This window comes from Ursus americanus, chromosome 9 (assembly GCF_024610735.1).
Source record: "Ursus americanus isolate L20-20 chromosome 9, mUrsAme1.1.p, whole genome shotgun sequence".
NCBI lineage: Eukaryota > Metazoa > Chordata > Mammalia > Carnivora > Ursidae > Ursus > Ursus americanus.
Window position 1 is genome coordinate 71562399 of NC_142135.1, and position 5866 is coordinate 71568264.

Below are 5866 nucleotides of genomic sequence, written 5' to 3' on the forward strand. Positions count from 1 at the left end.
TATCCATTTAACCATAGTGACAACTAAAGACTTCATGGGCAAATATAGAAGATTACATAGTTCTGAGCAAAACTTTGCTCTTTCAATATTGTGAGTTCTACTAGATTTTAGGCAATCAAAGACCCGATTCAGACAACAAATAGAGAAAACTCTTTTGATAAAAACTTCACTTAAAAGGGAAGGAAAACCCTGTTTACAATTTCTTATTAAAAGGTGACCAACAATTCAAGAAAAGTTGTCCTTCCATTAGGTGAAAGAAAATTAAGTTTTGGTTTTATATAAGTATGCTATCGATGTCAAAGGTTGTTGTTTTTTTAAACCTTGAAGTTCATTTAGCTTGACCACACATGAAATTTCTTTCCCAAGACTTCTTTCTACAAAACTTCTTTTTTTTTAAAGTTGTTTTGTTTTGGTTTTTTAAGATTTTATTTATTTATTTGACAGAGAGAGACAGCCAGCGAGAGAGGGAACACAAGCAGGGGGAGTGAGAGAGGAAGAAGCAGGCTCCCAGTGGAGGAGCCCGATGCAGGCCTTGATCCCAGGACGCTGGGATCACTCCCTGAGCCAAAGGCAGACACTTAACTCCTGAGCCACCCAGGTGCCCCTTTCCACAAAACTTCTACGAGTTTTTTCTTTTCTTTTTTTTTTTTTTTTTGGTGTTTTTTGTTTTGTTTTGTTTTTTTACACTCAGATTTTGTCCTGTGTCTTTCTTCTCTAAACAGTCCCACATTAGGACAAAATTACTTTCTTTTCCCTCAACAAGAATGCATCTCTAGTCATCATACCTTGTCTTACTGAAAACACACATCCTGCTTTCCTTGCATTAGATGTTTCCCCTATTATTTCCAGGAGCCTTAATTACATTTATTAGAGTTTGGTTTTTTTGCACCTCACAGGCACATTTATTCATGCCAGAAAGGAAACAACATGTCTACAAGTGTACAGCGATGCTCCATATTGCCATCTAATAGAGCTTGCTGAGATGTACAGCCAAACTGATGATCCATCTGGTGCGCACTACAAGTAAAGCTAGTTAATGATGACCATGAGCCGGTGCAGGACTCAAGGCTTTCAAAGCTTTACTTCTTTTATCAGCACTTCCAATTTTATAAATGATGAAGTCCATCAGCCCCATTCCTACCCAAATCTTGTAAATTTGAGTATAGTAGGGCTTCATGGGGATCCAAACTTTTTAAACAAGACTTTGAAGCATCTCAACCCAGAACCCCCTGCTCAGGCTCCCCCAACCTGCACTGCCAATGACTTAGAAAGGTCACCAAGTGCGCATCATTTATTAGAATTCTTAACCCTTTAAACCTTAATTTCCAGTGAAAACTAAGAAGTAAACAATGATAAACTTCCTGTTACATCAGCCTTTTTTAGATTGGCAAATTTATTAACACATTTTATAATTTCTTAGAGTATATGCTTTTTTCAATTTTATAATGTAGCACTAACACATCCAAATTATCTTTTAGTTTCTTTGTCATAAGAAGCCAAAAGTAGATAAAACTCTGTTCATGATTAATGTTTCAGTATTTTATTTGGAAATGATCTAGATATTTAATGACTATCCATCATCTAATTTAACTTATCAAAATTCTGAGGTTTTAAGTTACCAAAAAGATTTGGATAAACTATTTAAGTAGACGTCAATAATGCTGAAAAGTTCATTTATAAACTTTTATCTTGCATCTATTTAATAATAAATGTTCTTAATAACTACGTTTAGATTAGTCATGAAAATATCATGAGATATTAAACAGCTAACCATCATCTTAAATTATCTTTTTTGCTCACAAATTTCTAAGAGATAACATGAACTCACTTAACCTTTAGTAAGCCTGCGTAGAATAAAAGTATTATATTTACTGCTGAAAACTCTAAAAACATGCCTGTTTTAATTAAACCAACAAGCTTAAAGTAGCTTTAATACTGAATTTTTTCCCTAAATCACGTGAACCTGAAATTCATTTGGATTAAGTTTCTATTATATTTCTAAGAATTTATTTAAGTGCTTAGCGTTCTTTATGCCAATTAAATAGATCTGTTTTAAAAATTAATTTTGGCACTACCATCTGGAGGTAAAAAATACTGCACATCTACACATCCACCTATATAGAGACTCACATGAACATACAGACAGATGCAAGCAGAGATCTTAAAGTTCCCATGTTAGAATTACTGCTATGAATTAGTTATAATAATACAAAGTTCACTAGTTATAGAAGAAATTGGGCCTATTCAAATAACTTTCCTCCTTTTCTTCTCCTTCTGATAAAAATTACCTCCTTGAAATTTGCATGTCAAAGAGATGGTCCAGATAAGAGTTCTGGAGATAACCCTGGGTAGAATCTTGACGCCTAAAAGGCACATGGGGAAAACATGAAAGATTTTGGTCCCCTTAAGACAATATGTACAAGCCTTTTGGGATGAATGGTAGAGGTGTGGGGATTGGTAAACAGGATTAGCGGACTTCAAATTGTTTCTGGAGCCACACCTCTGGTCTTGCAAAGACTAAATTTGTACAAGTACAGCCATTTTTAATTCATGGAAGAATTCAGTTGCTATCTAAATGATATCAAAGGATTGGAACACCCATCCACCATTCACCTGTTAATATGCTTTTCTTTCCCTCTGAGTACATTTAGCTTAGAGAAGAAAACCTAAAAACAAAATTCTATCAGGCTCTGAATACCAGTTTCCAATCTGACCAAATTTCTGATCATTAAATCCTTCCAAATGTCTTGCCATGTTGTGACTGGGACAAACAATACACATTTCTGGCAGCATTAAACAACTCTATGCACCCAAGAAACATCCTCAAGGAGGATATAAAAGACATCATCTTCAATCGAGAGTCACTCCCAAACATGGCCAAAAGGACTGACAACCTGCACATCCCAGGCAGGCAGAAAGCCAAGCCATGTTTGTAAAATGAGGCAAACAAGAAAGCCATTGTTATCCCTGGGAGAGAGAGTATCAATAATAAATTGTCCTGGATTTGGAAAGGAAGGAACAATGTGAAATTTTATTTTCTTCTCAGGACTAGGCTCCGTAGGTAATCGGTTTACAAAAACTTGCAAGGATCTTGCTTGGTTTAAGAAATTCTTTAACTATGGCTCCTAGTTTGGCCTTTGACCAAGGATTGAAAAATACCTGAAGAGAATCACCCATTGCGTTGGGTGTTCTTATTTCAAAAGGTAACCATTTAATAGTCTCTTCAGAATGGAAAGGCAATTCTAGACAATATTCAGTACTAGATTGAGTACTCAAAGAAAGTAAAGGGGAATTACATCAGTCTTATAGGTCAGTCTTACAATTTTTTGTGTAAGATATCTTTTATCTCTTTACTTTTTCATGGGCCTTTTGCCATGAATCTTTCAATGAAACTATTTTAATGAAAGCACCTACTTAATTGGCATGAAATACCTGGTATCCCATTTAAAATAGGTATCCCATTCTCTTTGTCTTGCAATTTTGGAGATGTGGCTTTCTAATTTAGTTTTGAGAAAAACAAGTTTGGCAAGATAGAAAGTTCCCAGGGTGCTTTGGTGGCTTAGTTGCTTAAGTGCCTACCATTGACTCAGGTCATGATCCCAGGCTCCCGGAATGAGTCCTGCTTCTGGCTCCCTGCTCAGCAGGGAGCCTGCTTCTGCTTCTCCCTCTGCTCCTCCCTTGTGCTCTTGCTTTGCTTTCTCTTGCAGGCTGTCTCTCTCAAATAAATAAAATCTTAAAAAAAAAGATAGGAAGTCCCCCATAATGGCCATTGAAAATTTAAATTATCTCTAGTTAAGTTGCCATTACTCAAAACCAGAGGTTCACAAAAACAAACAAGTACTCCCCAGAAGGGAAAAAGACTTCATGAAAACAAAAAGGACAAAGCCTTTGAACAGATCCCTAAATATAGCCTAGAGAACTCAAAACACAAAGAGAGTAGAGCTTGAAAACATACCCTCAAACTCCAGGGTCAGGGACAAAGCAGTGAGCTCAATGGCCTCAGTGGGTACCGGCAAGTGTTTGATCACCAGCCTTGGAGCTGTTGAGGTCTTTTCTGGATCCTATTTCTCTGGCACCAAGTAATGTCAACCTTAAAAGTAGAACAACCCATTATTTTACCAGCCAAATGTGTTTGTTTGGGAATAACAAAGGAATTGCAATCCAGGACATGCAAGCTATGGCAAACCAGAGGCAAGTCTGGAGATCAAAGAAGAGGTGAGAAAGGAAGAGAGTTGGGAGGGGTTGAATGCCACATAAAACTGTGTGGTGTTATTTAAAGGTCGACTCAGATTAATCAAAACTATATATTGTGAACTCTAGAGCAACGATTAAAATGTTTTAAGAAGTATAATTGACACACTAAGAGATGATAAAATAGAATTATATAAAATGTTCAGCTAAACCAGAGAAGGCAGAAAAAGATGGAAGAAACAAAAAACAAATGACAAATGCAATAAGTAGAAAATGCTTTATTTATCTACATAAATAATCACTTTAAATGTGAGTGGTTAAATACACCAATTAAAAGACAGAGATTGTCAAGGTGGATTAAAAAAACAACAACACAGGATTCAACTATATATTACAATAAATACACTTCAACTCTAAAGACTCGGGATAAAAGTAAAGGGATAAAGATATGTCATTCTAACACCAATCAAAAGAAAGCCGAGTAGCTATGTTAATTTCAAACAAAGCAGACTTCAGAACAAGGAGGTTTATCAGGGATAAAAAGAAACACTACTTAATGATAAAAGGGTCAATTCTCTTTGAAGACGTAGCAAACAGTCTTAAATATGTACGCATCTAACAACAGAGAATCAAAATACATAAGGCAAAAACTGATAGAGCTGAGAGGAGAAATAGACAAATCTGCTATTAGAGTTAGGGCTTCAATACCCTTTCATCAATAAGTGCATAGATAAAGCATATAGAAAATCAGTAAGGTTACAGATCATCCAGATAGCACTATCAATTGATCTAACTGGCATTTATAGAACACACCATCCAATAACAGCAGAATATATTTTCTTCTCAAGCCCATCTCTATCTTGGAACATCCACCAAGATAGACCACATATTGGACTATCACACACATCATAATGAATTTACAAGAATGAAAAACATATAAAGTATGTACTCTGACCAAAATGGAATTAAACTAGAACTCAATAACAGAAAAATATCTGCTAAGTCCCCAAATATTTGAAAATTAAACAACACATTTCTAAATAAGCCACTAGTCAAAGAAGTCTAAAGAGAAACTTAAAAATATTTTTAACTAAATGAAAATGAAAATACAACTTATCAAAATGTATGGAATGCAGCAAAAGTGGTGCTTAAAGGGAAATATACATCCTTACATGTATCCATCAGAAAAAGAAGAAAGCTCTCAAGTCAATAACCTGAGCTTCCACTTTATGAAACCAAAAAAGAGAAGAACAGTTTAAACCTAAAGCTTAAAGAAGATAAAATGGAACCATAAAATGCTTGCAACTAGAAAAGAAAGTAAAAGAAATCAGCAAAAGTGGTTAAGTCTGTAGTTGCCCTCATATCTGGTAGATAAGTCCTTGATGCATTCTTTTTAAGGTTGGCAGATTCTCATGGAACTTAGACCTTAATTCCTCCACAAAAGTTTTACAGCCAGTTTATAAAAGCTCATTTAAAAATCTAACTGGATTTTATTTTTATATTGAGCAACCAACCCATTTATTGAGTGGTGTGAAGGCTAGGAATTTTAAGTGGTCCAAAATAAGAAAGGGCTCTCCAGCAGAGTGGTGGAAAGATGGTCTTCTTAATGAATGGCATTGGAACAACAGGAAAACAAATAGAATACCTTACACTATAGTAGAATAAACTGCAAATA

At 35.3% G+C, this 5866-nt stretch overlaps 1 pseudogene; it reads right to left on the reverse strand.

Moving 5' to 3' along the window:
- Nucleotides 1-1033: 1033 nt before the first annotated feature.
- On the reverse strand, nt 1034-1213 carry LOC123786802 (ATP synthase F(0) complex subunit j, mitochondrial pseudogene; annotated as a pseudogene).
- Between the last annotated feature and the right edge of the window lie 4653 nt (nt 1214-5866).